Raw genomic sequence first — 9,548 nt, forward strand, 5'->3', positions numbered from 1 at the left:
AAGGACATGGGATGTGACAGTGCTGGTATTAGGGTGAGGTGAGGGAGGCCGAGTCGTGCAAGTACCTGGGATCCTGGTGGTCCACCCCCAGCATGGGACCCCTGGGCAGCCAGGCCCTGGGGGTGGAAACTTTCTTCACTTCCTGCCTGTCATCTTCACTTGTTCCACTAGGGGGAGCACGTCCACTACACAAAGCTCCAGGCCTGAGGCTCAGAGGCTGGAGGGTCTACCCTAGTCTCTTCTCCAGGCTGCTTTCTAGATTCAGAGCCAAAAGAAGAAAAAAAGAGAGAGATTTAGACCCATGGTATTATGAGACCATGACCTTCCACTGGGGAAAAGAAAAAGAGTAAAACACAAGAGCCACACATCTTCCTAGCATTTTCAGTTAAAGGGATTTCCGTACATTCTAAATTGCAGAGACAGCTGGGATAGGGCAGGAATACAGCAGTTGTCTGGGAAACAAGGAATCTAGATTCCAGTCCCAGCTTTGCCTTCAGATTCCTTGAATGACTTGGCCAAGTGATTTTACATCCGGTGGCCTCAGTTTCCCCATCTGTGGAATGAAGTATTGGATCAGATGATCTCAGAATCCATTTTGGCACTAAACATGTTTCTGTCTCCAAAGCAGAACTAGGAAAAGAGCCTAACATTCCTGAAAGGTAAATTAAAGCAGCTGGGTGATTGAGGGAGGCGTGTTCTGAAACGTTGAACTTCCCCTTCAGCCCTCTGCTCCCACAGAAGACTTCCAACAAACTGCTGTTACTAAGTTTCCTGCACCAGCAAATAACGGCTCACTTCTGCTGAACATTAGCCATGTGCTGGGTTTTACAGGTATTGTCTCTTTTCGGCTTCTCAACATTCCTGTGAGCAGTGACGATGAGCATCATCCCCACTTTACAGATGGAGAAATCTGAGTCCTAGAAAGGCTAGGTCAATGCCAAAGGTTACCTAGCTGATAAAGGCATAGCTAGGATTGGAAGGGTGTCTGAATCCAGACAGTGCGTTTTCAACTGCAGTGGCCACAAGTGGACCCATCTGTGGGCAACGGGCCCTCCCTGCCACTGGTGTATCCCCTTGTGCGAGGGGAGCCAGAGGAGTGCCCTGATTTCGAAGCACTCCTGAGTGGTGGGGGTTGGGCCCCAAACACTTCCCTCCCACAAAGCAGGGTCCTGTCTAGCGGATTGAAGGTTTCATCTCAATTCAGCAAACATCTCCTAAACCCTCGCTGTGGCAAGGCCAGGGAAGGCTCCTCTGGTCTCCCTAACAGGTGGGGAGTCAGAATCTCCCAGGCCGGCGGGCGGGGGTTGAATCAGTGCTCCAGCCAAACCGAACCGCCTCCTTCAGTTTCCACCGGGGGGCCTGCGAGTCCGGCTCATTAACAAGCTCCTCAGCTGACGGCAAAGTACAGCCAGCTTCCAATCCCTGGGCCAGGCTGAGGGGAAAACCAGAACAGGAAGACTCTGATTCTACCCTTTAATGGGGGTGGGACGTGTGTGTGCCTTTTTCTTCCTTTTCCGCTTTCCTGGGGTCACTTCACAGCGGTCCTCAGGCCCAGGTGGATGTTGAAAGTGGAGCTCTGACGGTGCCTCACCGGCCCGGTTCCTCAGCCCGCGTCTGAGGGCAGGAAAGGAGCCTGGTGCTTTCTCCGTCCTGACAACCTCTCCCCAGCCTCTCCCCTCTCTCTGATCCGTAGACAGACGCCTGAAAAGAATTTCTCAGAAATGGCCCACAGATGGCTCTGGGCAAATCGCTTTTTTTGTGTTAAGGCATTCTTCATCTACTTTATAATTGGGCCGCAGGTTGGCCCTGATTAAAAACAAGAAGGAAGGGGTCAGTTTCATCCCTGGTGTTTATTTTCACCGATGTCCTCATGAACGGGCAGCACAAGTTCATCTCCACCCCCAAGTGGTTTTCAAGCTGAGACTGGTAATTATCCAAAATGGCCTCCTGGTGTGAAAAGTCTGTATTCCACTTGGGGCTCCCTTATCCCATAAAACTCATTTAATGTATGAGCTTAATTACGTGGCGATCAAGGGCCTCGGAGGTGAAAGGCTAACTAGCGCATTAAATCCTGAGCTGCTCTCGGCTGCCCCATCGCTTGGCAGAATTGTGTGGGCAAATCACTCTTGAAAAGCTCCCCATCTGTGGGGTGAGTCCTGTACCAGGCACATACAGCCAGAAACTGTCCCAGGGAGGATGTGGGGCTCTGGAAGAACCACCTTCTATAAGGACCTCCTGCAGGCTGGTCCTGGGGGCAAGGGCGACAACTGCTTTGAGGAGCCCTAGAGGGCAGAACTTGAACAGCTGGTGAACTTCATCAAGCAGCCAATTTTGGCCAGTTTACTTATTCAACAAATATTTATTGAACCTCAACTATGTGCCAAGCACTGAGTTAGGCGTTGGGGATACTGGGATGAGCAAAATGCAGATACAGTCTCTGTCCTGGAGCTTAGCGTCTAGCACAGGCAACAGACATTGGACAAATGACCATCAAAGAAATGTAAAACGTCAGCTGTGAGATGGTGCCATGAGAACGGTAAAGTGAGGATTTGTCTCGGTAAGACTGTGTCAAGGAAAACTCGACCGGCTGAGTAACAGCAGAACTGAGAGCTGACAGGCGAGCTGACCTTGGCAAGCAGGGTGGGGAAAACATTCCAGGGGCAGGAGCATCTCATGCCAAGGCCCTGTGGTGTGACAAAGCGTGGCAGGTGGGGGGAATCAAAGAAGTCCCCTCCCCCAGGTCATGGGGAACAGGCACAAGGTGAGAAGACGAGGGGGCAGAGCCCAGACCTAGCAGGCGGGTAGGTCAAACTAAAGACTTCTGTCTTGACCCTGAGAATAACGGAAAACCACAGAACGATGTTAAGTGGGCGGGTGACATAAGCAAACTTGGGTTATGAGAAGATCACTCGTACAGCCATAAGACCATTTCAACTTACCCTAAAGAAGAGCTTTCTAATGGAGTGCTTGCCCTTGGGAAAGTAACAACAGTGAACACGTTTCTTGGGCTTTACCGGGAGCGAAGCACTGTGCCACGTGCTTTTCATGGACTGGTACACTCGGCCTTGAGAACAACATATAAGGTACGTGAACTTCTATGATGTACTTTTTTCAGATGAGGAAATAGAGGCTCAGAGAGGTTCAGAAAGTCGGTTGAGGTCACTCAGTTGGAGAAGTAGCAGAGTAAGAGGTCAAATCCAAGTTTGTTTGACCCCAGAGGCCCCGCTCATAATGACTGCAGCGCCAGAAAGCTGTGCGGGACCACAGCCCTGGTCCTCGACCTTGGTTGGCACATTGGAATCGCCTGGGTGGGGTGTTAAACATTCAAATCCTCCCTCCAAAGAGCCTCTGATGCAGCCCACGTGGAGTGCAGCCTGGGCAGTGGGAATGTGTGTAAACTCCCCAGTCTGCTGTGCAGCCAGGTTGGGACCCGCTGGCCTCCTGCCTTTGCAAACTCTTGGGAGGGCTTTTGGAGCAGAGAGGCAGCTCTCTGGCTGGACTCCGTGACCTCCGAGCTCCCTTCCAGCTCAGATATTCTGTGATTTTATGATTCACCAGTTCTGCTGCCAGAAGCCTTTCCCCCAAGGTGATTGGGTTTCTGGAACTGACAGATGGAGGCTGAGGGACCTTGCTAACACCACGTCGGCTCCAACGGCTGGGCAGGGAGAGCCAAGTTCTCAAGGCTTTGTCTCAGCCCTGCCAGCCACTGTCCCTCTGGCCCAGACTCAACCCACAGATAAGCTGAGAGGAGGAAGGGAAATGGTCAGCTGACCCCAGGTGGGCCCTGCCAGAGCTGGTTGCTGGCCCCACTAGAGGGACTGATCCGCTCCTTTGAGAACACCTGGAGACTTGGAAGGTGGGAGGACTCCTCCCAAGACGGAGGCCCCCCAGAGGTCTGGGGTGACCATGCCTGAGGGCTAGGTGGTGAAAAGAACCAGGGAACGTCTCTCACCTGCCCCCTTGGGGCCCATTGGCTTCTCAGGCGTTCTGCTGCCTGGGCAGGTCATGTCTGACCTCTTCCCTTCCTCTCTCCAGCCAGGCTGGTCTGCTGCTGCTTGAACTTGCCAAGTTCATTCCTCCTCTAGGTCTTGAAACTGCCAAGTTCATTGCCCCCTCTAGGCCTTGAAACTGCCAAGTTTATTCCCCGCTCTAGGCCTTGTATTTGCCAAGGTCATTCTTGCCTCTAGGCCTTGGACTTGCTGGTCCCTGGGCTTGGGATGCCCTCCCCCAGCCATTTTCTTGGCAACTCTGAGCCTGGAACCCAGGCCTGGCATCTTGGCAGGTGGAGCCCAGACAGAGCTCTGAGTTGAAGGGCCTGGAGGCAGGCTGTGCCCAAGCTCCTGCTCCCCCCAGATGCCTCCTCCCTGGCTTTGGAGGTGAGGCTTCATCTGCACCCAGGGAGACCAGCACTGTCTGATCTGCCATCACTGCTACAGTGCAAAGACTCAGGTCATAAATGCTTCCATGACCCTCTCTGAGACCAGTGACCACACAACCACAGGCAGTTGGAAAGAAATGGGGCCGCAGAGAGTGAAAAACAATACCTCACATCCTGTGGACTGCTTTCTACCTTTTCCAGGCCCTTCTGGAGCTATTTTCTCATTTGTAGCCTCAGAATCTGACAGCCTTATGGTGATCTCATGTGGCCCCCTCATAATATAAATAAGAAACTTGGGAGGCCAGAGATTCTATGGCTGGTACAAAGCCATGTAGCTTGTGAGTGACAAGTCCTAAAGTACAACTCTAGCCAATTTTGATGCACCTTTGAGTCTCAGGATAACTCTATGCAAGATGCAGAGCAGTGCCATCAACCCATTTTACAGATGAGGAAACAGAGGAACCGAGATGAACCATCTGCCCAAGGTCACATTGTACCTCACTGGCAAACAGAGACCAGAAATCTGCACCCCTGGCCATTCCCACTGTTACATCGCAGAGTCCTGCTTCTTAGAGGGGCCCAGGGAAGGCGGGGGTTGCAGATAATGCCAGTTAACATGAGTGGAAAAGTTGCTTTTATGACTATGAGTTCTCAACTCCTCAGAAATAGAATTTTCCAGACAAGCTCAATCCCAGCCCAGCTTTTTGCCTTGACCTCTGAGCCTTGGTTTTCTCACTTATTAAATGAGGATAGCAATAGTCCTTACTTCGTGGGATCATCGTGAGGGTTAAATGAGACAAAAAGCCCCAAAATTGCAGGATCTGAACTTGACAGGCAATAAAGAGTAGTTGCTATTTTTATTTGAATTACCATTTTTATAATTTCCGTTATGATCATAACCATCCTGGAAAACGAATGATCAAAACAGCTTCCGCCAGCAATGAGGCCTCATTTCCAGCCTCCTGGGCTCCCAGCTGGTGAAATCAACCCGGAGGAATCTCTCCCTCTTTGTCCTTCCTTTTTTCTTCCTCGAAATATATTTGTGTGCTGGAGCCAAGTTTTACTGGCTTCAGAGGGTCTATTGTTAAATTCTCAGGAATTTTGTGAACTGGTTGTTAAACATAGTCATCATTAAAAATTAAATTATAGGGCCAACCCGGTGGCATGGTAGTTAAGTTCTTCTGCTCTGCTTTAGTGGCCCAGGGTTTGTGAGTTTGGATACCAGGTGTGGACCTATACACTACTCATCAAGCCACACTGTGGCAGCTCTCACACACAAATAGAGGAAGATTGGCACAGATGTTAGCCCAGTGACAATCTTCCTCAAGCAAAATGAGGAAGATTGGCAACACATGTTAGCTCAGGGTCAATCTTCCTCACCAAAAAAAAAAAAAAAAATTATATAAACTGTTGGGAGCCAATTCTCCATGAATGTCTCTCGTTTCAGCTGGTCTCACTGTCTTTGTTCCAGGCTATCTTTTCAAACTTGTTTGTATAGTAGTTCCCTCCAGAAAAAAAGAATAGCTTTGCTCTTTGTCCAGAATAATAAAGATAATGTCTACCCCTAAGCATTATAAAAGGTGATAACTTATCCTTATGAAAGATTCAGGTCCCTAAGCTCAGGAGTTCTCTCCTACATGCAACTCACTGCATGTGCCAGCAATGCCAACTGCTCCACTTTGCATCACCCTATGGGAACTGGGGCTCAGGGAACTGGTGCAAGATAACGCTGACACTGATTACTCCAACTGCTCTAAGCAACAAAGTCCTTTGTCTCTGACCCAGGAGTCTCGTGTCTTCTGCCGGCATCCATGAAACTGATGGGTCAATTTGTTAGCTTGTAAGTAGGGTAAACTCTTAGAACCTCCAAAGTTCCTGACATAAACTTAAAATCAAATAAATGATGTTAAGAACAAAGATAATAAATACTCAAAACTCATCACTTCCTACTAGATTTGATAATTATCTATGCTTCTGAAGTTATTTGCATCTATCATAAATGTGGAGATGCTACATAATGGTGTGCTTCTGTACATCTCTTCCGACTCAGTGTCCATTGGCATCATATTAGTAGCTTGAAATCAGCTATGAGGGTTGTATTTATACCAGAGAAATTGCCCCTCCCTGCCAAGAGCCAGTTGTGAAACATTTACCATCACATGATTGTCTAAATCCACAAATCCCTTAGCAGTTCTCAGATCTTTATGCTCCCGAGGAGTTTGTTGAAATACAGGCTCCAAATTGGACATCCATAGGTTAAAAAAAAGAATAAATCTCAAGCTAATCTCACACCTTATATAAAAATTAATTCAAAATGGATCATAGATTTAAATGTAAAATATTACCCTATAAAACTTTTAGGAAAAAACAGAAGAGGACATCTTTAAGATCTGGCTAGGCAAAGAGTTCTTAGACTTGACACCAAATGGAAAAGTTGGATTTCCTCAACACTAAAAACTTTTATTCTGCGAAAGGCCCTGTTAAGAGGATGAGAAGACAGCCTACAGAGTGAAAGAGAATATTTGCAAACCACATACTTGACAAAGGACTAGTATCTAGAATATATCTTAAAAACTCTCAAAACTCAGTAGTAAAAAACCAAGCAATCCAATTAGACCATGGGCAAAAGACACAAAGAGACATTTCACTGAAGCAGATATACAGATGGCAAATAAGCACAAAAAAAGATGATCAAGATCGTTAGCTATTAGAGAAATGCAAATTAAACCCACAACATCACTATACACCTATTAAAATGGCTAAAATAAAAAATAATGACAATACCAAATGCTGGCAAGGATGCAGAGAAACTGGATCACTCTTACATTGCTGGTGGAGATGTAAAATGGTACAGTCCCTCTGGAAAACAATTTGGTGGTTTCTTTAAAAAAGTAAATAGGTCACTACCACACAACCCAGCAATTGCATTCATAGGCATTCATCCCAGTGAAATGACTTAATGTTCACACGAAAACCTGTACACGATTGTTTATATCAGCTTTATTCATATTAGCCTCAAACTATAAACAGCCAGATGTCCTTCACCGGGTGAATGGTTAAACACACTGTAGTACGTCTATACTATGAAATACTACTCAGCAACAAAAAGGAACAAACCATTGATACATGCAACAACCGAGGTGAAGAACTGTGAAAAAATACTCATCCTTTTGGCCCAATAGTCCAACCTTGAAGAAGGGACATGCTAAATGCGGAAATACTGTTTAAATCAATAATTACTGAATACCTGTGTGTGCCAGGCTCTGTTCTGGACACTGCGGATAAAGCAGCAAACACAATAGAGAAAGATTCCTGCCTTCATGAAGCTTACACTCGAATAGAGAGTTAGGCGATAAACCAGGTAAACAGGTAAAATGGTATGTTGGATGGTCCCATGAACCATGGAGAGAAAATACAGTAGGGGAGAGAATTGGGGGCTGGTTGGGGTGGGTCACAGCTTTAGCGAGGTGTTGAGAAAAGGTGTGACTGCAAAGGTGACACTTGAGTAAGGACCTTTTAGAAGGTGAGATGAGGCTATCTGAGGGGGTTGCGGGGGAGGGGGAGCATTTTAGGCAGAGGGAACAACAGTGTGAAGGCCTGAGACACAGTGTGCATGGTGTGCAGAGCCAAGAGGCCACCGTGGCCAGAGAAGACGGTCAGAGAAATGATGGTGGGGGAGATCATGTAAGGTATTATGGACCACTGACCTGACCTGGCGTTTACATGGAGATGGAGAGCCCCTGGAGCATTTTGAACAAAGGCTTTACATAAATGATGTACCTGTAAACAAGAAATCAATGCAGGCTCCAGGTCCGCCCACAGAGGTGGTAACTGGGTCGCTAAATCTGACAGTGTTCTGAAGTAGGTTCCACAGTGAATAACAAAACAAAGGGAGTAGGATAGGAAACAGCTCCAGAGAAATGCACGTCCTTGAACCTAGTTGCAACAAATTATAGGTAAGAAATAACCCCGCAGAACAGGGTAGGGATGTTTTCCCTCTCCTTTTTCTGCCATTTTCTGCCCCGCTTTAGCTCTGATGACCTGACATGGAAACCCAACTGCAAAGCGGGACATCAGCAGACTGGGGCTACCCCTCCCCCCACCCCACTTCAACCGCAGGTCCAGATGCTCTCCTAATGCCTTACACACAACATCTCATTGCCACTAACTCAATCCTCACGGCAACCTTATGAGCTGGGTCCTAGCTGCTTCATTACATTTTACATCAACACTGAGAAAAAGAATTACCTTCCCTTTCATACTTTTTCTGTTCAAAGATAAGCACTGCGTCTTCAAATAGGTTAATTTTAAGACACATTCTCAATACTAGAAATGTTAAAAATCGAATGATACAACTGAGGAAATTCGGAGTCATCACATCCGTTTCACAGATGAGGAAATTGAGGCTCCTGCAATTAGAAGTGTAAAATCAGAGACTTGGACCCACAACCATTCGTTCCAGCCCCAGCTCCCTCGTTTTAGTAACCGGCAACCCCATTCACCTTGGTGCTTAGCTCAAAAATGTCAGGATCCTTCCCTCTGCCACAGTGTTGACACAGAGGGTTCATCTTCCTCCTAAATTAGCGGGACCTTGCGCTGGCAGATGGACCCTCCTACCAGAACTCCCATCTGTTGATTTTGTGCTCCATGCCCCAGCTCCTGAATGGTGCCGATATGTTTTAATCTTTAAAATATATGTGACTTTGACATTCTACTCATTAACATCTCTATTTGTATGAACAGAGAAATAAAATGTTTTTCTTAGCCAAATCTTTGAATAATATCGAAGCTTGAAGGAAATGAGCCGTGGCCTTGAGCACCCAGAACACACTGATAAAGCTGATGCATTTGGTTGTGTGTTTCCAGTTAGTCAACCCCAGCTTGCCTCTTGGCAGACGACAGTAACAGATGAGAAGGCGCTTTCTGTGTCAGCATTAATGTATCATTGAAAGCAAATCACTGCCAATTTGTAAGATGAGACCGCCGTCTAAGAGAAAAACCACCGTATTATCAGGCTGAAATATTTGGAGGGGTAAGTAAGGCTTTATGTATTTAAATCGACGGATGTGTTGGGATGTATTTTTTGCATCTCACTCATTATGAATTCTTAGAGTTGAAAGCAATGATGACTTCTCACTCTGGTGGTGGTGAACTCAAAAATATACTTTTT

Source organism: Equus quagga, chromosome 7, assembly GCF_021613505.1.
Source record: "Equus quagga isolate Etosha38 chromosome 7, UCLA_HA_Equagga_1.0, whole genome shotgun sequence".
Classification (NCBI taxonomy): Eukaryota; Metazoa; Chordata; class Mammalia; order Perissodactyla; family Equidae; genus Equus; species Equus quagga.